The sequence below is a fragment of the Panthera tigris genome, chromosome D3, assembly GCF_018350195.1.
Source record: "Panthera tigris isolate Pti1 chromosome D3, P.tigris_Pti1_mat1.1, whole genome shotgun sequence".
Lineage (NCBI taxonomy): Eukaryota > Metazoa > Chordata > Mammalia > Carnivora > Felidae > Panthera > Panthera tigris.
The window spans coordinates 8,604,456-8,627,875 of NC_056671.1; the positions used below are offsets into that span (position 1 = coordinate 8,604,456).

At 45.7% G+C, this 23,420-nt stretch overlaps 1 long non-coding RNA gene across 1 annotated transcript; it reads left to right on the top strand.

Moving 5' to 3' along the window:
- Window positions 1-2,028: 2,028 nt before the first annotated feature.
- LOC122232707 lies at window positions 2,029-20,690 on the top strand. The gene is made up of 3 exons (XR_006210089.1): window positions 2,029-2,223; window positions 3,454-3,534; window positions 20,423-20,690. It is a non-coding gene; the product is annotated as an uncharacterized LOC122232707 (long non-coding RNA).
- Window positions 20,691-23,420: the final 2,730 nt, after the last annotated feature.

Sequence of the window (23,420 nt, forward strand, 5' to 3'; positions counted from 1 at the left end):
CACTTCTCAGGCTGATGGGTGATGAGTAGTGGCTTCTTAGAGTGCTATCTGTGAAAAGGAGTTCTGAGGCCGCGTCTCAGGAAGAAGGATTGCTGTGATCCACAACTGGTGTCTGTCACGCTCAGGGTGGCCATATCTCGGGAACATGGTCCAGGATATTGACTGGGTGAATTGAGATGGCCAGCTTTAAACTGAAGCAGCCACTTTATCCTCAATGCTGCCTTCGTGTCTAATGCATAGTTTTCTCAGTAACTGGTTTTTTTTTTTTTTTAACGAATTCTTTAATTTATACTTCTTTGGATGTGCGTTCATTTGAGTCCGTCAGGTCCTACAGCTCAGTGATCCCTCCCAGAAGTGAGTGGCCAGGGAGTGCTGTGAGGAAGGCGGTGCTGTTTCTGTTCCATACACGTGGTCAGCAAAGAACTCACTGGCAGAGTGACATTTGAGCCCAGACTGAGGCAAGTGAGGGAGCAAACCATGAGGATATCTGGGGGGCGATGTTCCAGGCAGTGGAAACAGCCAGTTCAAAGGCCCTGAGGCAGGACTGTGCTTGACATGTTTGAAGAACAGTGAAGAGGCTGGGATGGCTGGAATGAAGGGAGTGAGAGCCAGAGCAGTGGATGTTGTGGTGAGAGGTGCCTGAGACTAATTCCTATAGGGCTGCACGGTCATATTACAGGCTTTGGCTTTGACCCTGAGCAAGATATGGGCCATCAAAGGATTTAGAGCCTAGAATTGACTTACGTTTTAAGAGGATCCCTCTGGCTGCTGGGCTAAGAACAGATCAGGTAGAAGCAGTGAGGAGGTCACAGCGTTTCCAGATGAGAGGTGATGGTGGCTGGGTCAACAGTATAGAGATAGGGAGAAGTGGTCCGATTCTGGATATGTGTTGGAGGCAAGAGATGGCAGAATTTGCTAACGGATTGGATTAGGTGTGGGATGTGAGAGAATAAGAGAGTCAAGGGTGATCCAAGAGGACAAGAGAGTCAGGATGATCCCAAGTTTTGGCCCAAGCAATTGAAAGGATGGAGCTGCTACCACTCCCTGAGTCTGGGAGGGGCGAGTTTAAGGCAACAGATCAGGAGCTCAAGGTCAGACATGGATTCTGGGGTGAGATCATGGAATTCAACTGAAGGCCGTACCGGCTGCATCAGGCGATTGCCCTTTCTTTTTTGCTCCTTCTATGGCCTCTTGGCATGTCTATATTTTGATTCTTCCTCTTCTCTTTGCAAACAAGTTTTCTCTGATTATTTTTTCAACATCCCTCAGCATGAAAACATCTGACTCTACCCTGATCTGAATGGCTACTGCCTCTCTTAGTGTATGGTTTAGAGCAGCAATTTTCAAATTGTGTGCCAAGGCACCTGGGGGTTCTGCAGCAAACTCATAGGGGCACCATGTAATATTTTACATTTTCAAGGCAAATGCAGTGATAGTTGACATCTCTCCCCGATGCCTCTTGAACTACTAGCTCAAGGTAGCTCAATGTAGTTTCAGCATTAGCTTGCACGACATTTCTTTCCATGCCGCCATATCTTTGCAAGGTGGGTTTTCCGTGGTTGTTGTGATAAAAAGCAATTGTTACTTGAAAGTCAACCTGGAACGGGAAAGAAGGTGTTGCCCAATCTGCTGCCAAGGTTTGAGAATTCACGCAGTGCCCCAACATCCCATTGACAGCAATTGTGATTAAGAATGAAATAAAAAATTTTTCTTTCAATTTATCTTTTCAGAGTCTAAGTTCTCAGGCCGTAAATTCTTATGAAATTGTTTGGATCTAGCTACTTAATACATGGAACTGTTACCCATTTCTTTCCACCTAGCGCTGCCCCGAAAAAATGATGGAGAAAATAGATGCTCGCAGGGGAAGTTTGGGAGCGCCTGCTCGCGACAGAGTCTCTAATCGGTTACTGGCCAGCCAATGGGTTGTCTAGCTTTGGATCAGGTGACCATGACTGATCCAATCAGGTGTCCAGCTGGTCTAGGGCCCGCGTCCCGAGGAGGGGCGTGTGGGCGGGCAGGTGGGTAAATCACTTCCCTTAACCGTATCCCTGACGCCAACTCGCGCGTTAACTGCAGAAACCTCACTCTAAGTCGCAGCCTGAGCCCTGCTGGTGTGGGGGATTGTAAGATTCCAGAACTTGGTCACCTTTAAGACTCTTTCGATCCTTTAGGGTCCATTTTGGCGTCTATCCCCCGTCTCTGACACGCCTGGCACACATTGTGGTAATTTCTATTTTTCAGCTGCTGAGCCTTCCTGAATTTGGGACTTGCCCGGATAATGGCTCTCACGGGGGCAGGCGGCGCCCACTCCCAAGGAAGCAGAGGTTGGCGAGGACTATCTGAGCCTCGCCTGCAGCTGGCTCGACCCGTCAGATGCACGCACTGAGGGTTTTGACCGTGGAGTCGGCAAAGCAGCAGGGACAGGGAGAAATCGAGGGGGGCTGTGTGGGTGGTGTCGAAGCGGCAACACCGTCTATGTTCCGGGGCCAGCAGCGAGGTTGGCAGGAGTGTCGGTCCCTTGGCCGGCCTGGCCGGGTGGGCAGCACCAGCCGCAGTGGGAGGAGCTGTGTGTCCTCAGCGGCCTGGTCCGGGCAAGTTTCTGGCCGTGGGCCCTGCTGTGTGCCTGCCTTCTGTTTGTGCCTGTTTTCTGACCTCGTTCTCCAGCCTTCCTGGCAATTGTGTGAGCTCAGCGCTCTCCCTGTCATAAATTCCCTTTCTGCTGAATTTAGTCAAGAGTCTGCTTCTGTATCTGGAGTTGCTACTAAAAACCGAACTGATTCTGGAACCCACTTTATTCATTTGTTAGTTGAAAAAAAATGATTCTGACATATATATATATATATGTCATTATATATAAAAATATATATAATATATTTGTCCAGTCTAAAGGCACTAATGAAACAAATTCCCATGTCTGCACCCACCGGCCATGAAAGAATAGCTTATGTGTCTCAGAAGGAGGGTGATCTTTGTTTTTTGAGTGTATTTATTTATTTTGAGAGAGAACGCACTTGAGCGCGTGTGTGCATGTGTGCGCAAGTGGGGAAGGGGCAGAAAGAGAGGGAGAGAGAGAATCCTAAGTAGGCTTGGGGCTGTCGACACAGGATCCAAGGTGGGGCTGGATGCCACCAACCGATCTCAGATCATGACCTGAGCTGAAATCAAGAGTCCAATGCTTAACCAACTGAGACACCCAGGCGCCCCAGAAATAGGGTGATCTTATGTTCCGGTTTGTTTGGGACAGTTTTGGTTTGTACCTGTTATATGCCATAATTATAACTACATCCTCCCTTTCATCCCCCAAAGTATGCCAGTTAGGCAACAGAATACGTGGTCACCTTACCCAGATGCCTCCTGTGTGTCTCCAGGATAGTCCCCATCCTAGACTCTTCCTTCCCTCAAATAACCACCGTCTGGAGGTTTGCTTTAATTATTCTCCCCTTTTCTTTACAGGTTAAGCACCAAAGCAAGAGCGCCTGGGTGGCTCGGTCGGTTAAACGTCTGAATTCGGCTCAGGTCATGATCTCATGGCTGGTAAGTTCAAGACCCGTGTTGGGCTTTGTAATGTCAGCTCAGAGCCTGGAGCCTGCTTCAGATTCTGTGTGTGTGTGTGTCTGTCTCTCTGTCCCCCACCCCCACTCGTGCTCTCTCTGTCTCTCAAAAATAAATACACATTAAAAAAAAAATAAACACCAAAACAATGCACTGTTTAGTTTTACCTGTTTTTGAGCTTTATATAAACAGAATCATACTGTTCATTTTTTGTGTGTGACTTGCTTCTTCCACTTAGCGTTAGGCATGTGAGATTTATGCTTGTTGTTGCAAATTGCTGTCGTTTGTTTATTTTCCTGCTGCATAATATTCCATTACGTGAATATGCCACAGTTTATCCTTTTTCCTGTGGAAGAGCATGTAACCTGTTTCCAGGCTTTGTCATCATAAACAACGCTGTGAGGAATGTTCTTGCATGTGTCTTTTGGTGGACACCAGCAAGGGTTTCTTCAGGGCTTACCCCAAGGGAAGTTGCTGGCTCATTATTATGTACATAACCAACTTTATGATTTGTTTTTGCCAGACTGTTTTCTAGAAAGGAGGTTATCAATTATGTTAGTTTCCTAAAGCTGTTGTAACAAATTTCCGCAACTTTGGTGGCTTAAAACAACAGAAATGTATTCTCTTACTTCTGGAAGCCAGAAGTCTGAAATCTGTATTATCAGGCTGAAATCGAAGCATGAGAGGGACCCTACTCCCTCTGGAGTCTCTAGGGCAGGATGCTTCCTTGCCTCCTCCAGCTCTTGGTGGCTCCAGATGTTCCGTGGCTTGTGACCCCATCACTCCAATCTCTGCCTCCAGGAGTTCACGGTTGGATGGTGAGATGGACGTTAGTCAAATGTTGTGACAGAGGCAACTCTTAGGTGTTTCTAGAGCATTTGACCTAGCAGGGGGAGGTCAAGGGAGGCTTCCTGGAGGAGGTGACATTTCAGCTGAGACTTAAACGACTAGAAGAAGTTAGGTAGGTGGGAGGAGTCAAGGAAGTGGGAGAGGGTGTCTCAGGATGAGAGAGCAACAAAGGTAAAGGCTTGGAGTAAGAAACAGCATGACATATTGAGAAGGTGAATAGTTTAATGTGATCAGAATGAAGACGAAGGCAGCGGAAGAAGTGGGAGGCTTTGCAGTTCAAGTTAAGGAATCTGAAATGAAATATGAATAAAAAGGTATATATTTCAAAGGATTCATAATTATGTGCTTGAGGTAAAATGTTCAGCTCTACATTGAAAATCAAAAGCCCCCTGACCATCCCAACTGTCCCAGGAGATGGTATCTAATAATGTTTGGGGGTACATCTTTTTTTTCCTTTTATTTTTTTAATGTTTCTTTATTTTTATTTATTTATTTATTTATTTATTTATTTATTTATTTATTTTAATGTTTCTTTCTTAGAGAGAGATTTGAGAGTGTCAGAGTGTGAGTGGGGGAGGGGCAGAGAGAGAGGGAAACACAGAATCAGAAGCAGGCTCCAGGCTCTGAGCCGTCAGCGTGGAGCCCTATGTGGGGCTCGAATTCACAAACCGTTAGATCATAACCTGAGCAGAAGTCGGACGCTCAACCGACTGAGCCACCCAGGCGCCACGATTTTTTCCTCTTAAAAATTGAGCTATAGCTATATATAGGAAAATGTCCAACTGTTAAATACAGATGGGTGAATTTTTACCCACATTTTTATTCACATAATTATACTAAGATCAAGATAACAAACCAGCAAGTTTGGGGTCTTTCTAGATTTTTTTTCTTTTTATGAACCAATAATCATGTACATGTACATGAATACACTAATAGGTATGAATTTATACTGAGTATACTAATACGCAATATAATTTTATGAATATGCAATTATCTTATTTTTCAAGAATGGGATCGTCCTTAACTTAATATTCTGCAGTATTCTTTTTTCACTTAATATGGACTTCCCCATCAATATGTAAGAATTAAGAGACAAAGGCGATTGGTTCATTTATTTACCCGTTCACTCAACAAATACTTTTTTTGAGGTTGTACAGTATGTTCAGCTGTCTGTCGTTGAAGGGCTTTAAACAGAGGAGTAACATAAAGAGGAACAATAGAATCAGCTTTACTTTGTAGATAGATCATTCTGGAAGTATGCGCTCCCTCAGTCCCTTGGGTGAAAGAGGAGGGGTAAAGCAATTCCCCACCGTGAGTGGCAGCTGCATTTTTCTTTTCATATTTTAAGTAGTTTTGAATAAGTACTACATTCAAGGGCTTCAACATTCAAAAGAGGCGAAGGGGCATTTAGTGCAGTCTTCCCTCTATCCCATCCCCCAACCACTCATTTCGGTGCCCAGAGACAGCTGCTGTCACTAACTTTCTTATGCATTTTTCCAGAGGTAGTAAAGGCGCACATGAGCAAACATGGCATATGTTATTGTTTTCTTTTAGTCTTTTTAAAATTTGCCTCTTCCTACTCGACAACAGCTCTCGAGATCGCTCCTATCAGAGCATCCCCCAGCGTGCCAAGCCGGCTCAGTTGGTAGAGCATCTGACTCTTAAGCTCAGGGTCATGAGTTTGAGCCCCATATTGGGCGTAGAGATTACTTTAAAAAAAAAAATAAAGCTTTTTTTTTTTTTTTTTTTAAAGCATCCTCATGCTTTTGGTGGCTGCATAGTTGTTTTCTACTCAGTGGAAGGACAACTCCTATTGTCAAACCTTGCCCAGAAGCCTGGTATCTTTTACTCCCTGCCAGACTTCTCTGTGCCCCCAGCTGGTGGACACCTAGGTGGGCTGGGCTCTGAGAACTGGGAATATTCCTTGGCCTGACTGGGGAGTAAGGGGTGCTAGTGCCAGGAGGCCCCCGGGAGACATTCAGTGTCCCACTCTCTCTGTTACGTTGAGAAGCCGCCCTGGCTCGTGTATAGTCTTTGCCCCTCATTCCTGGGTCCAGGTGCATCACCAGTTGACCTTCGTGTTATCTCGCCCACGCTGACGTCCCTCCCACGTGAGCAGCTGTTCCGTGGCCGTCTTAGAGCCCCCAGGCCTGTGCCCACATATTCTGCCAGATAAGATCACCCTTGGTCGTGGATGAAATACTTATTTAATGAGTGCCTATGTGCCAGGCTGCCTGGTAGCCTTTTACAAGTTAATTCTCGTAACAGTCATGCCTGATAGGTACTGTTGTTCCCATTTTATGGATGAGGAAAGAGAGTCCTCTTCCGTATGGACAGGGGAAGCCAGAGCTGGGTAATGGTGAAGCCTGAATTCGAACTCACTGATGCCAGACATGTTGGTTATCCTTGGTTATCCATCAAGCAGTAAGTACTCAATATGTATGTGCTGACTGAACGAGTGAATTTGACAAGTGTTTCCTGAGCAGGTCCTTTGTGTCAAACATTGGTCTAAGCGCCAGGGACTGAGCAGTGAAGTAGACAGCTTTCTCGGAGCTGAAATTCTAGTGGGGAAGACAATTTAAACAAGCAAATGAAAATAAGATAATTAGATAGCAATAAGAATTGTGGAGGAAATATAGTATGAGATACTAGGCAGTGGCTGGGGGAGTGAAGGCAGGTGGGTCATCTTTAGATAGGGACACAGTCTGTAAGGAAGTGAACTTTGGACTTAATCTGAGTGGCGAGAAGGAGTGAGGTACACAAATATGTGGTGGAGAGGAGAGGATTCCAGGCAGAGGGAACAACACGTGCAAAGGGCCTGAGGTTGGCTCAAGCTTGGTGTGTTTAGGGAACAGAAAGAATACCAGTGTGGCCAGAGCAGAATATAAGGGACAGTGGTCTGAGTTGAAGTTCAAGATGCAGACAGGGGCCAGATCATGCAGGGGCTTGTCAGCCACATAAAGTCTTGGATGGCTTTAGTAGGGGAATGATATGTCCTCAGGTTGCTGTGTGGCGAATAGGCTGCGGGGTGGCAAGAGAGGAAGCAGGGAGCATATTGAGGAGGTTGCTGCCGTCCCCTGGCCTGGGAGGGTGGTGACCTGGACCAATGCGGGAGCCATGGAAACCAACAGAATGGGGATGCATTTTGAAAGGAGAGCTGACAAAGTCTGCTGATGAATTATAGTTGGATGATGGGAGAAAAAGAAGAACCAAGGATAACTCCTTGGTTTCTGGCTCCAGCAGCCGGGTGGATGGTGATGGAGCCGTTTATTGAGATGGGAGGACGGGGATAAGTAGGTTGCGGTGGGGGCAGTTGGGGAGAGGGGAGGAGGAAATGGAACTCCACTTCAGACCCAGGAAGTGCGCCCTGCCCATTAGACATCCCAGTGGACATATCGGTTAGCAGCTGCGGGTAATGAGTCTGGGACTCAGGGGAGGAGGCAGGGCGGGAGGCTGATGAGTCATCACATTGATGGTATGAAAAGCCACAAGACTGGATGAGATTGTGTGGGAGTGAGTGAAGACAGATCCCTCCTCAAGAGACAGGAGGGTGATGAGGATGCACATTACCCAGGGTGGGGGACTAGCTTCTGGAATGGTGATGGAACGCCCAGCAAGCAGCTCAGCCTCAGACCCAGGGGGGCCCTGAGGGGCTCTGGCTGGGGTGTTCTGGAGGTAGATCGTAGCTGCCATCCACAGGGTTTTTGGCCCTGTGTCCCAACGCCCTCATTCTGAAGACCCTCAGACAGCATTACCCAGATTTGCTGTTTACCTAACGCTTCTTCCAAGGGCTTCAAAAGCTGGAGTCCCCGGGGAGACGCCGTTCTTCCCTTAGGGCCTTTGGTAGAATGCAGGCCAGGAAACTGGGACAGCAAGGACCTCATTCAAGGTCTCAAGGGTGGAGCTGTCTGCAGAACCATGAGGCAAACCCCTTATCCACCCACATCCATATTGGTTTGGTTTCTCATGAGGCTTCTGTTTTGCCAAGAGGGACATGAAAATAAAATAGAACTTCCCAGAATAATTAAGATGTTTAGCAGTGGTGGAGTGGGAGAAGACTTCCCGAATAATAGAGCATGAGGAGAGAGAAGTGTAGTAGAGAAGTTTGGTAATGTTTGGCCTGTAATATGTAATATAACACTGTCCTTGGTCTCTACTTGGAACTTCAGCAAAATCTCTTGTACATAATGCCTTGGGGTTGAATTTGCCGTTTGGGGGTGGAACAATGTGCTTAAATGGGTTTCTGGAAAGTCCTGGGGTCTGAACCACATAAGAGTCATATTGGGAGTAATCTTAAGGGGGCTGAGGAATACAATGGAATGGTTCCTGCTCCAGACTGGAGCTCCTGCAAGGCAGGGAACACACAAGACTCACTTCTGCATCCCCCTCAATCAGTACTGGGTGTGAACACAGCAGGGTCCCCATCAACCAGGACTGTGTGTGAACACAGCAGGGGATCAGGAATTGTTTGCAGAATGAATGAATCAACAGAGGAGTAGGTGAGTGAATGAGTGAAGTGTAAAGAAGGTTGTGCATAGGAAAGAGAGAGAAGAAAAGTGGGCGGTCACCGACAAGACAGGCAAGAGTTAAAAGGTCTGACAATATCGAGTTTTGGTAGTGAGTCCCCAGGATGACCCCCGATAGTTCTTGCCTCCTGATATTCACAGTGGTATGAGTTTCCTACGGCTGTGTGACAAATTGCCATGAATCGAGCAGCTCGAAACAACACTGGTTTATTCTTAGGTTTTGTAGGCAAGAAGTTCTTTGTTCAGGGTCTCCCAAGGCTGAAATCAAGGTGTCAGCGGGGATTATGATTCCCCTGAGGGTCAGAGATCTCTTCAAAGCATGGGGGCTGTTGGGAGCACCCCTTCCCTTCTGGCTGTATGTGTGGAGGCCCCGGTTCTCTCCCTAGTTATCGGCAGGGCAGCACTCTCAGCTCCTAGAGGCTGTTCTCACGTCCTGGCTACACAGCCTCCTTGACAGGCAGTTCATACATAGCTATTGGCTTCTTCAAGAATCTCTCGGATCTCTTTGAAGACCTCACCTGATTAGTTCAGCCCCTCCCAGGGCATTCCCCCTTTGATTAAGTCAAAATCAACTGATTATGGACCTTAATTACATCTGCAAAATCTCCTCTGCCCTATGACCTAACATAATCATGAGTGACATCCACTGTATTCACAAGTCCTACCCACATTCAAGGAGAGGAGATTCTATGGCACATGCACACCAGTGGGGAGGAAGCTTGGGGCTGTTTTCGTTTTTGTTATGTTTGTTTGTTTACTTATTTATTTAATGTTTATTTCTTTTTGAGAGAGAGACAGAGTGCATGTGGGGGAGGACCAGAGATAGAGGGAGACATAGAATCTAAAGCAGGCTCCAGGCTCTGAGCTGACAGCACAGAGCCTGACGTGCAGCTCGAACTCACAAACCACGAGATCATGACCTGGACCAAAGTTAGACACTCAACTGACGGAGCCACCCAGGCGCCCCGCTTGGGGTCTGTGTTAGAACTCTGCTACTATAGTACCTTTGTGTAAGATGCTCCCACACTGAAAAGGGTGACCTGTGTAATAACTAGAATGATATCTCAGAAATAATGGTGTGTGAACTCCACATCCAGGTCATAAAAGACACACATGGTGGCTTCCACTTTTCTCTCTCTCTTCAATTCCTCATTGTGGGGGGAGGGATGGGGTTGGAATATAGCTGCCATGTTGTGAGGATGCTCAAGCAGCCCCGAATATTACAAACATACACACATAAAGGATGAATTTATTAAAAACACATGGGGCTTCTGTCACTCAGACTCTGGCACCCAAGGCTGTCACAGAACAACTCGTAATCCTAAACTTCTCTCTCCTGATTCACATCACTCAGGCCCCAGGGAGAAGCTTCTCCATATCTCTTAGGTCATGACCTCAAAATAACAGTCGTGTCCAAATGTAGTGTCATGGGTCGTACTGCTGCCTAATTGGAGATGGCCACTCCAGTTCTGGTTCTAGTGGAGGGATAATTGAGAGTTGCAAGCACTTAGATAAGAGCAAAGAGAAATGGATTAACTTGCAGATTCCTTCCTCTCTGACAGCGTAAATGCATAAGGAATTCAGGCTGCTTTTTATGTTCCATTTTGTCCTTCTGGAGGTGCTCACGCATTAATGCAATTTTTGTAACAACTACACATGGCAATTGTAGGGAATAGATTCTAAAATGTCCCACAATGATTCTCACCTTCTGGCATTCATACTCCTGTGTAATCTCCCTTTAAGTGTGGATGGGACCCGTGACTCGATTTTAACGAATAGAATACAGCAACAGGGATAGGACTTCACATCTGTAATGACCTTGCATAGGATGTAACTACTGCTTGCTTGCGGATTCTCCCTATTGATGCTCTCCTTTGTTAGCTTTGTGGAAGTAAGCCACAATATGGAGAGGCCCCCACGGTACAAAACAAAAGAAAAGAAAAGAAAACAAAACAAAACAAAACAAAACAAAAAGACTGGCGGGCAACCTCCAGCCAATAGCCGGAGAGGAGCTGAGACTGAGTCTGCCAGCCCATAAAGAATTGAATCCTGGACCACTACCTGGAAGCAGGTCCTTCCCCAGCTGAATCTCCGATGGGATCCCAGGCTTGGCCCACATCCTTTTTTTTTTTTTTTTTTAATGTTTATTTATTTGTGAGAGAGACAGAGAGAACGTAAGCAGGAGAGAGAGAGAGGGAACAGAGGGTCTGTAGCAGGCTCTGTACTGACAGCAGAGATCTGTGCTGACAGCTGAACTGTGAGATCATGACCCGAGCTGAAATCAGATGGTTAACTGACTGAGCCACCCTCCCCTTGCCTTTTGATTTTAAAAGGTAATTTTAATTTAATAGAGAATTTAATTTTCACAGAAGAAGTTAATAAAATATTCTAGGAGAAAAATAACTTTAAAAAATTTTTTTAACGTTTATTTATTTTTGAGACAGAGAGAGACAGAGCATGAACGGGGGAGGGGCAGAGAGAGAGGGAGACACAGAATCTGAAGCAGGCTCCAGGCTCTGTGCCGTCAGCTGAGAGCCCGACACGGGGCTCAAACTCATGGACAGTGAGATCGTGACCTGAGCTGAAGTGGGACGCTTAACCGACTGAGCCACCCAGGTGCCCCAAAAATAACTTTTAAAAACATAAAATATTTGGGGTGCCTGGGTGACTCAGTCGGTTAAGAATCTGACTTTGGCTCAGGTCATGATCTCATGGTTCATGAGTTCGAGCCCTGCATCAGGCTGTCTGCTGTCTGCAGAGCCTGCTTCGGATCCTGTCTTCCTCCCTCTGCCCTTCTTCCACTGGCTGTCTCTCAAAAATAAATAAAAATTAAAAATAAATAAAAGTAAAATATTTTAGTTTGTTAATTTTTTACATTTACTTTAATAATTCACATTTCTGGGGGCGCCTGGGTGGCTCAGTCGGTTGAGTGGCCGACTTCGGCTCAGGTCATGATCTCATGGTCCGTGAGTTCGAGCCCCACGTCGGGCTCTGTGCTGACAGCTCAGAGCCTGGAGCCTGTTTCAGATTCTGTGTCTCCCTCTCTCTGACCCTCCCCCATTCATGCTCTGTCTCGCTCTGCCTCAAAAATAAATAAACGTTAAAAAAAAATTCACATTTCTGATGAAAATATATTCAAGCTTTTATACTTCCATAGAATTTCATTTCATTTTTTATTCCCTTAGATCATCACTGTCAATAGCACAAACATTATGTAAAAACTTTTACTATAACAACATAATGAGCAATTTTGCTAAAATGAAGGCAAGAAGCAGTGCCTGGGTGGCTCAGTCAGTAAAGTGACCGATTCTGGCTTCAGTTCAGGTCATGAGCTCTCAGTTATTGGGTTCTGCACTGACAGTGTGGAGCCTGCTTGCGATTCTCTCCCCTCTCTCTCTGCCTCTACCCTGCACGTTCTCTCTCTCAAAATAAGTAAACTTAAAAAAATAAAACAAAGGCAAGAAGAATTTTATGGAGTAAATACATAATCCTTTATTAATTATGTATTTTTAAATTATTCATTTAGAGGAGTTCCTGGGTGTCTCAGTTGGTCAAGCATCTACCTGATTTTGGCTCTGGTCATGGTCACCCTGTTGTGAGATGTTGTGCCCCTCCCCCACTTACGTGCGCATGTGTATGTAGGTGCATGTGCACGCACTCTCTCTCAACACTGACACATCAATACGATATCCAGGCACATACAATCATCATTTAATTCACTCATCATTGATATTTTGCCAATTTTAGGACATGTAAAAACCATAGCTTTACGCATATTTCTTCACTTTGTTATAATCAACAAACTTCGTTTGTTAAAATAGGAGGTTAAAACATATTTTATTTGACAATTTGTAAACTTGTTTATACCAGGAAGACTTTTAGCCACACGGCCTGCAGGCCTCCGTTTGTACGCTCGTCCTGGGCCCTGTGGATGTCGGGGCAGGTCAGCCCGAGGTTACTCAGCTGGTAAACGGAGCCAAGATGCAAACTCCCATCTGCTTGGACTCCCAGGTCCAAGCTGTGTAAGATGTGACCTTCTCTGATTCAGCTCCCGGTGGGAGAGCTGTCACCTTGGGAAGCCCACAGAAGCTGGGACATTCAGTGGTCCTGGGCAAGGGTGACTACAGAATTCACAGGGCCTGGTGCAAAATGAAAATACGTTGTAGTTCTAATTAACAAATTACTGAGAGTTTCCAAATGCTTACAGTAGATCGCTAATGTAAGCAAGAGGTCCTTGTGAGTGCAGGGTCCCGTGCAACTGCATGGGTTGTGTGCCATCGGTCCGGGAGCTTCCTGGAGCTGGCGACTGGATACTCCACCCTCACGTGGAATGGGTAGGATTGGGTGTGGCCAGAAGAAGAGGCAAGAGCAAATGGGAAATGAGGACCATCTATTTGTAGCACTTTCCTTTAAAAACAAATTTATTTAAATAAAAATGTTAAGTCATTTAAAGAAAAAAATTAAGGAAATAAAAGCATATGTTACATGCAGATATGGAAAAATTATGACGACTCATTTGAATAACTGGAGCTTGGGAAGTTGCTGTCTGTGTGTGAGTGTACAAGCACGTAATTGTCAGTGTGTGCACATGAGTCTTGTATGTGAATCTTTGCATCAGTGAAGATGAGCGTGTCTTTGAGTGTTGGCGTATTTGTGTAAAGTGAAAGTGTGTCTGAGCTTATGTGTATTGTCGTGTCAATGTGTGTAGGGAGATCTGGGTGGATGTGTGCATGTAAAGTTTTCTTACTCTGAACTTCTCCAAGGAGAATGTAAAACTGTCAACCTCTTGGGGTGCCTGGCTGACTCAGTCAGTAGAGCATGTGAGTCTTGATCTCTGGGTCATGTGTTCAAGCCCCATTTTGGGCATAGGGATTACTTAAAAAATATTTTTTAAAATATGTTTTAATGTTTATTTATTTTTGAGAAAGAGAGAGACGGAGTGTGAGTGGAGGAGGGGCAGAGAGAGAGGGAGACACAGAATCCGAAGCGGGATCCAGGCTCTGAGCTGTCAGCACAGAGCTGGACGCGGGGCTCCAACTCACGAACCGGGAGATCGTGACCTGAGCCGAAGTCAGATGCTTAATAGACTGAGCCACCCAGGCACCCCTCCACAAATTTTTTTTAATTAAAAAAATTGTGGACTTGTTTACACTAGATCCATTTCTGATACCTGCTTGTCAGCTATTGCCCCAGTAGTACTGTGCACAACCGCAAACAGGGAAATGGGGGAACACTGCTAAATGCGACGGGTATGAGTTTTCCTTTTAGGAGAATGAAAATGTTCTAAAACTGATTGTACTGATGGTTGCACAACTGTGAACTTGCTAAAGAGAACATTGAATTGTACTATTTAAAAGGGTGAATTTTATCGTATGTGGATTATGTCTTAATTAGGTGGTTAAACAACCACCGCAAACATTAATTTTCTTTTTTTTTTAATATATGAAATTTATTGTCAAATTGGTTTCCATACAACACCCAGTGCTCATCCCAAAAGGTGCCCTCCTCAATACCCATCACCCACCCTCCCCTCCCTCCCACCCCCCCTCAACCCTCAGTTTGTTCTCAGTTTTTAACAGTCTCTTATGCTTTGGCTCTCTCCCACTCTAACCTCTTTTTTTTTTTTCCTTCCCCTTCCCCATGGGTTTCTGTTAAGTTTCTCAGGCTCCACATAAGAGTGAAACCATATGGTATCTGTCTTTCTCTGTATGGCTTATTTCACTTAGCATCACACTCTCCAGTTCCATCCACGTTGCTACAAAAGGCCATATTTCATTCTTTCTCATTGCCATGTAGTACTCCATTGTGTATATAAACCACAATTTCTTTATCCATTCATCAGTTGATGGACATTTAGGCTCTTTCCATAATTTGGCTATTGTTGAGAGTGCTGCTATAAACATTGGGGTACAAGTGCCCCTATGCATCAGTACTCCTGTATCCCTTGGATAAATTCCTAGCAGTGCTATTGCTGGGTCATAGGGTAGGTCTATTTTTAATTTTCTGAGGAACCTCCACACTTTTCCAGAGCGGCTGCACCAATTTGCATTCCCACCAACAGTGCAAGAGGGTTCCCGTTTCTCCACATCCTCTCCAGCATCTATAGTCTCCTGATTTGTTCATTTTGGCCACTCTGACTGGCGTGAGGTGATATCCCTGATTTTGTATTTTGATTTGTATTTCCCTGATAAGGAGCGACGTTGAACATCTTTTCATGTGCCTGTTGGCCATCCGGATGTCTTCTTTAGAGAAGTGTCTATTCATGTTTTCTGCCCATTTCTTCACTGGGTTATTTGTTTTTCAGGTGTGGAGTTTGGTGAGCTCTTTATAGATTTTGGATACTAGCCCTTTGTCCGATATGTCATTTGCAAATATCTTTTCCCATTCCGTTGGTTGCCTTTTAGTTTTGTTGGTTGTTTCCTTTGCTGTGCAGAAGCTTTTTATCTTCATAAGGTCCCAGTAATTCACTTTTGCTTTTAATTCCCTTGCCTTTGGGGATGTGTCGAGTAAGAGATTGCTACGACTGAGGTCAGAGAGGTCTTTTCCTGCTTTCTCCTCTAAGGTTTTGATGGTTTCCTGTCTCACATTCAGGTCCTTTATCCATTTTGAGTTTGTTTTTGTGAATGGTGTGAGAAAGTGGTCTAGTTTCAACCTTCTCTGCATTTTGGTGTCCAGCTCTCCCAGCACCATTTGTTAAAGAGACTGTCTTTTTTCCATTGGATGTTCTTTCCTGCTTTGTCAAAGATGAGTTGGCCATACGTTTGTAAGAAACTGATCCCATTCACAATTGCACCAAGAAGCATAAAATACCTAGGAATAAATCTAACCAAAGATGTAAAAGATCTGTATGCTGAAAACTATAGAAAGCTTATGAAGGTAATTGAAGAAGATATAAAGAAATGGAAAGACATTCCCTGCTCATGGATTGGAAGAATAAATATTGTCAAAATGTCAGTACTACCCAAAGCTATCTACACATTCAATGCAATCCCAATCAAAATTGCACCAGCATTCTTCTCGAAACTAGAATAAGCAATCCTAAAATTCATATGGAACCACAAAAGGCCCCGAATAGCCAAAGTAATTTTGAAGAGGAAGACCAAAGAAGGAGGCATCACAATCCCAGACTTTAGCCTCTACTACAAAGCTGTAATCATCAACACAGCATGGTATTGGCACAAAAACAGACACATAGACCAATGGAATAGAATAGAAACCCCAGAACTAGACCCACAAACGTATGGCCAACTCATCTTTTTTCTTTTTTTTAATGTTTGTTTTTGGGAAAGACAGAATGTGAGTGGGGAAGGGACAGAGAGAGAGGGAGACACAGAATCCGAAGCAGGCTCCAGGCTCTGAGCTGTCAGCACAGAGCCCGACACGGGGCTCGAACTCACCAACCACGAGATCATGACCTGAGCCAAACTCGGACACTTAACCGACTGAGTGACCCAGGCACCCCAAACATTGATTTTCTTGCTCATTGGTCTACAGGTGCAGGACAGTTCTTCTGAAACCAGCTGGGCTTGGCTCCTGGCTGCAGTTGAGTTCAGGTGTATGTTCCACATGTTTTATCTACATGGCATCCTGTTTGGATGAACAACTGCTCAGGTGTGTTCCTTTCGTGGTGAATAGCAGAAGTGCAAGGAAGCGAGTAGACACAAGTAAAGTGTCCTAACACCTTGGCTCAGAACTAGCACTAGAACTAGTCACTCCTGCCCACGTTGCATCGGCTGGAAAAAAAGTCACATGGCCAAGTCCAACATCAACAGGACAGGGAAATATATTTGCCTCTCTCTGTCTCTCTCTCTCTGTCTCTCTCTGTCTCGTACTTCAAGGCCATACGGGGGAAGAGAATAAAGAATCGAGAGTGGAAATCCAATGTGCCTCGTGTGTGTAGCATGTTGATCTTCCTCCTTTAGAGATTTGGTTAAAACAGACCGGACCACCCAGCTTCCGGGTCGGGCAGCCTAAGGTCTCCCCACAATTTCTGCCTGTTCCTGTATTTTGTTTCTTCTTGCTTCCCTCTTCCCCAAGCGTCAACCGGTCTCAGAGCTCCTGTGCCTGAGTGAGCTACCTCGCCTCCCCCCTGAGCCAGACCGAGGTGAGAAGCCCAGCGTCGTCACTAATGTTGAGAAGAAATGCAGTCTCGCTCAGCGCTTAGTGCATTTAGGAACTTAGCTGAAGATTTCAAGGCTCACGGAGAAGACTTGCACGGCACATTGCACAACCTTCCGCTGTGTGTACGGCTCTACCATTCTCCCATCTCTGCCCGGAGACCGCAGGGAAGACTTCCTAGAGGAGGTGACATTTGACCAGATCTTGAAGGCTGAGGAGTTGGGCGCGAGACAAGGACAGGAAAGAACATTCCGGAGAGTGAGAACAGCAGAGATAAAGTGAGGAAACATCTGGAAGGGTTCAGAAGATGTAAATAGCTGGCATGGCAACAGTGGAAGTTACGCTCGAGAGCGGAGGGAGTCGTGGAGGATGAGGCCAGAGCGTTCCGCAGGTCCACGACCAGTACCGCTTGCACTGTGTTCAACTAGGCTAGAAATCTTTTTCCAGGATTGCCTTCCCTGTATGGTTCTGGGTTGGCACTGGCCACGAGAAAGATCTGAAAGATCTGTGTGAGAATATGGAAGGTGGAAGTGAAACTGAAGCCGTGTGTGTGTGTGTGTGTGTGTGTTTTAATTTTATTTTTTTAAGTTTTGAAAGAGGGAAAGAGCGTGCGTGAGTGGAGGAGGGGCAGAGAGAGGGGGACAGAGGATCCGAAGCAGTCTCCGAACGGTCAGCAGAGAGCCCGATGCAGGGCTCGAACTCATGAATTGTGAGATCACGACCTGAGCCGAAGTCGAACGCTTAACGGACTGAGCCACCCAGGCGCCCCCAAAGCCATTTTTTTTAATGCTCTGAAGGTCGAGGCAAGGTCCCAGGCACTGTGAACACAGGTTCCAGTTGTTCCTCTCCGTTGTCCTTGTGGCTCCAAGTTCATCCTTCCAGGTTCCAGTTTGGCCTTGCTCCAGTTCATGCCCAGCCCTCCCCCTTGACAGCTGATCCACAGGATGCAGAGACAAGATCATTGCCTAGGCTCCTCTACCGGCTTCCACAACTGTGTACCAGCTAATCCCTGTAATTCTGTCTTCTTTTTTTAAGTTTACTTATTTATTTCGAAAGACAGAGAGTGTGCAGGGGAGGTGGAGAGAGAGAGGGAGACAGAGAATCCCAAACAGGCTGCACACTGTCAGCACAGAGCCCGGCGTGGGGCTCGAACCCACTAATCGTGAGATTCTGACATGAGCTGAAATCAAGAGTCGGACACCCAACCGACAGAGCCACCCAGGCGCCCCCATAATCCTGTCTTCTATGCTGCTCGTAGTGATTCTCTGGGGGCACCCTGACTAAAAATGCCAGGATCACAGAGACTACTGTGTGCCACACCGAGGAGTTTGGGGTCATCTTTTAGCATTTTTTTCCCCTCGACTTTCATCTGAGGGCCACTGTGACAGAGGTAACGCTAACTGTCCACCAAAGCCCTTCTTCCTGAGCATGTGGTTACATCTCCAGCCTCCTTTGCGTCTAGATGAAGTTCTAGCTGATAGAATGTGGGCTGAAGTGAAGGGTGCACGTCGGGGCCTGGCACCCAGATCCTTCCACGTGACACTGTGGACTTGACCTCACTTCCCCAGTCGGCTGGCTGAATGACGAAGTCCAAGTGGACCCCAAGGCCTGGAGGGTTACAGGGCCATTAGCCGCAAAGAACCTGGGTCCTTGAATGCTTCCACAGAGCAGAGAGCCCCCACTGCCCTGCCTCGGCTGTGACTTGAGAACTAGAATTTTACTGGGTAAAGCCAGTAAGATGTGCAATTGCTACAGTGGGTACCCCAACTTACTGAAAGCAACCACCTTCACAGTCCTCTCCGTAACTTTTACCACCGTACCTTTGTTGCTTTAATCACTTAAAAGAAACCCAATGCACTCTCTATATAACCTTAAATGTATTTAAAAAGAGAAACTTGTGGGGCGCCCGCATGCCTCAGTTGGTTACGCATCTGACTCTTGATCTCAGTCTAGGTCTTGATCTCAGGGTTGTGAGTTCAAGCCCCGCGTTGGGCTGTGCCCTGAGCGTGAAGCCTACTTTAAAAAAATAAAATAAATAAATAACAAAGAAAGAGCACTTCATGTTATTATCCATGAACAGAAAAGCAGCATCACTCATAGTAGAGAGACGGTAACAGTAAAAAATAAACACTGAGGGGCGCCTGGGTGGCTCAGTCGGTTGAGCGTCCGACTTCAGCTCAGTTCACGATTTCGTGGTCCGTGAGTTCGAGCCCCGCGTCGGGCTCTGGGCTGATGGCTCGGAGCCTGGAGCCTGCTTCCGATTCTGTGTCTCCCTCTCTGTCTGCCCCTCCCCCGTTCGTGCTCTGTCTCTCTCTGTCTCAAAAATAAATAAACGTTAAAAAAATTTTTTTAAAAAAACACTGAAAAATCAAACAATGATGTGAAATTCTTGCTGTATCCTGGACCCAACAAGGGCTCTGGAACCTGAGACCTGCTCACACTTTGTCATGAAGGGAGATTAATGTGCGTTTGATAAGTGTTAAGGACAGGCTAGTACCAAACTGAGACTTTCTCTTTAAATGTTCCTCAATCACCAGTGATGATCACACCACACTCTATGAAACTATCTGAGCAAAAGACAGCTGAACAATTTTAAAACATGTTTTATTGCAGAAGATTGCAAAGGCATATACGTAAATGTATGTCATACACATGTATGATGCCCATGTGTACATTACCCAGTTTCAACAGCTATCAACTTTTTGCCGTTCTTATACATCTGCTATTCATACAGCCCCACCCACCCCTCACTTCTTTTTCTTTGCTGGATTTTTTTCTAATTTTTTTAAATGTTTATTTCTGAGAGAGACAGACCATGAGAAGGGGAGGGGCAGAGCGAGAAGGGGACACAGAATCTGAAGCAGGCTCCAGGCTCCGAGCTGTCAGCACACAGCCCGATGTGGGGCTCAACCTCATGAACCACGAGATCGTGACCTGAGCCGAAGTCGGACGCTTAACCGACTGAACCACCCAGGTGCCCCTTTCCTGAATTATTTTAAAATAAAACCCAAACATCATATAATTTCACCTACAAATACTTCAGTACATAGTTCTACTAATAAGGACATTTAAAAAATAAATAAGGACAATTAAAAAGCAATGCCATATTGTACTTAATACTCAGTCTGTGTTCAATTTTCCCTAATTACCGCACAAATGAGATTTTATACCCGATTTGTTTAAATCTGGACACAGCACACATTGCATTTGGTTGGTAGGCACGTAGTCTCTTCGAACCCCCTGTTTGATTGATTGTAGTAACTGGCCTCTCTCCACACCCAGCAATGTGACTTTGCAGCCTCTCCTACTGAGAGATGGGGATCTATTTCCCCACCTTGGAATCTGGGCTTGATCATGGGACTTGCTTTGGCCAACAGGATGCAGAAGTGATGCCGCATGATTTCTGGGTCCGGGCGGTGAGATGATCCCACGTATTCTCTTGGGCCCCTACCTCGGCCAGAGAACGAGCTCAGACAGCTTGCTGTGGGTAAGAGAATTTGTGGAGGAGGACTTTCCCGGCGAGGACATTCCAGATGAGCTGGTCCCCACCTGACCTGCCTGCTGACCGTAGATTCATGAACAAACCCAGCCTAGATCAGCTCAACTTGGCCCAGACCGAAAGAACTGCCCACCTGACCACAGACTCATGAGAAATAATAAATTGTTATTTTAAATCACTACATTCTAGTGTGATATTTTAACTTATTGTGGCAAAGAACGAACTGATACAAATCTACAAAAGTAAACAAATTTATACAAATATCATTAACTTAAGACAGTAGGTCATTGGTTCTTTAGTTCTTGACATTCTAAGACTTCTAATTGCATTCTATGTATCATTTAATGTTAGTCCTCTTATTTCTTGTACAACTGGTGGTTAATCTTGAGCATGGATTCAATTAAGATTGGTTTTTGGCAAGAATGCTTTCTAGAGATACATCCTCTGCGCTACCCAGTAGGTACACAATGTCCGGTTATCCCACTTTGAATAATGTTAAGATCTATCAGTGGTTTCAATCAATAATTTCAGACAAGGTTGGAATATCCAGGGAGACCTCCTGGAGGAGTCAGGCTTGAGTCGGACCCCTCTGAAGGACAAGTGGGATTTAGACAGGCCAACAGAAGTTGGAAATACTCCAAATGAGGAGGGAAGGGTGGTTAGTAGGAGTCAGTGTTCTGAAAACGTGGAACAAGTGAAAAAGCGGTTAATTCTCCCTCATATCATTTCCCACTGTTATCCTCTGGTCTAGAGTCCAGAGTAGGAACCAGATCTTACTTATCTCATGTTTTAATTCTAATAAGTTGGTAATGGGTACATGGAGTACTTTGTTGGGACACATTGTGAAATTGCATTCCTACTTAGTGGCAAAGATTGCTGTCATTGACTGTTGTTGTCTCTCAAGGGCCTGGGATGCGGCATGGTGTTATGACTGCTGTGAATCTGCCTGAGATCAATGACTGTGTCCTCATTTCAGGGTCTTTGACATTGGATCCTAGAAAGAAATAAGGGCTAAGGAATACCTGGCATGACTTGTGGTAGACTTTCTGGTTGCTTACCAACCTTCATTCACCTTTTTGTCTTTCCTAACAGAACCTTAGGTATTAGATGGACGAGACTAATTAAGACATAAGCAGGGGCGCCCGGGTGGCTCAGTCAGTTAAGCATCTGACTTTGGCTCAGGTCATGATTTCACGGTTCATGGGTTCGAGCCCTGCATTGGGCTCTGTGCTGACAGCTCAGAGCCTGGAGCCTGCTTTGGATTCTGTGTCTCCCTCTCTCCCTGCCCCTCCCCCACTCTCTCTCTCTCCCCGAAACAAATAAACATGAAAAAAAAAAAAGACATAAACAATGACCTAGTTCTGGCCAGTAAGAAACAAGGGGATGGCTCCTCATTGGGCTTCTTTAGAATATTTTTCTTCCTGAATTAAAAGAAATGTTTGAAGAGATGCTTCCCACCCTAACTTCCTTTGGGGGTGATTGCATGAGGACATGATGCCTAGAGCAGTGGCAGCCATTTTGTGACCATGGGGAGATATGGCCAACACATCGGATGGTGGGACAAAAAAAAAGAAAGAATCTGGGTTTTTGATGTTGTTGAGTTATGAACAAACTCTGGAACCTATTGCCAAATCTGTTGTTATGTAAAAAGTAAACCTCTATTATTTAATCCATGTTTACACAAGCATTCTTTTACTTGTAGCCAAAGAAAACTCAAAGGACACATTGACCATCTCCATGCTTCATGGGTGTGGTTTGGGCTAGCCTTTGCAAACTGGGTGTAGTCCAGGCTAGCATTTTCATGGCTGAGTCATGAAATCAATTTAGTGGGTCATGACCAACATTTAAAAAATGAGACACAATATATAACACGAGAATGCACGGCACACAGAAAGGATAAATATTGTTTTCGCGGAACCCTTCTTTTAATTATGTGTGTTCCAGGTTAGGTTCTCCAAGGAAGTAGATCCTGAGACAGAATTTAGTGTTTGGGAGGTTTATTAGGTACTGTTGTTGAGATCAACGCCTGTGGAAGGGAGAGGAAGGAAGCAGGAGTGTGCAGTGGGGAGAGGTCAAGCTGGGACGGAGGTCCTGTGATGACCTTGACTAACCCCACAGGGAACAACGTAGCAGTTACAATGGCTCTTCAGAATTGTCCTGAGTTGGGCCAAGATAGCCAGGCCTGTATCTCCCCACTCACCCTATCAATCACCGGACCTGAGCGACCCCTGGAAAAGGGTATGACCTTGGCCAAGGTGGCTCCCTTCAGGTGAGGCAGGGACTCAGCCCAAGGGCTTGACAGCTAGAGGCTTTCTGCAGACAGCACTCCCAAAAGTTAACAAAGTCCTCCTTGGAGGAGGATGGAGCGCTTCCCGTCCATCTGTGTGTGTGTGTGTGTGTGTGTGTGTGTGTGTGTGTGTGTGTGTAAGAGTGAACCAGGTTGTAATGCAAATGGATTGCTGACTGTGTGTCCCGGTCAGAGTAGTCTGCAGGCCTCCAGCTGGGCTGTGGTGCACTTTGACCTGAGTTGTTTTCCTTCTAATTATCTTTTGGGGTGTAGTCACTTTTCCCAAGGCTCCATTTGCGAGAGTCAGCGCTGTCTTGGTGAGACAGCCCCCTGGCATATGTGAACACCAGTGCAAAGCCCAGCTGCTGGTGCCTCCCATGCATTAAGAAATGGCAGCTGCTGCCAATGTCCCCAAATGAAAAACGACTAAGGAAGATTAAAGCCAAGCAATGTCATTATCCCTGATGAAGCACACACGCAGGAGTCCTCCGCTCCTCCCTTGATCCTGTCTTGGCAGCCTCCTTTTCTACCCTCAGTTCATTTCTGTCTTCCTTCCCCAGCAGCTTGTCTTTAGCAAATTGTATTTTAA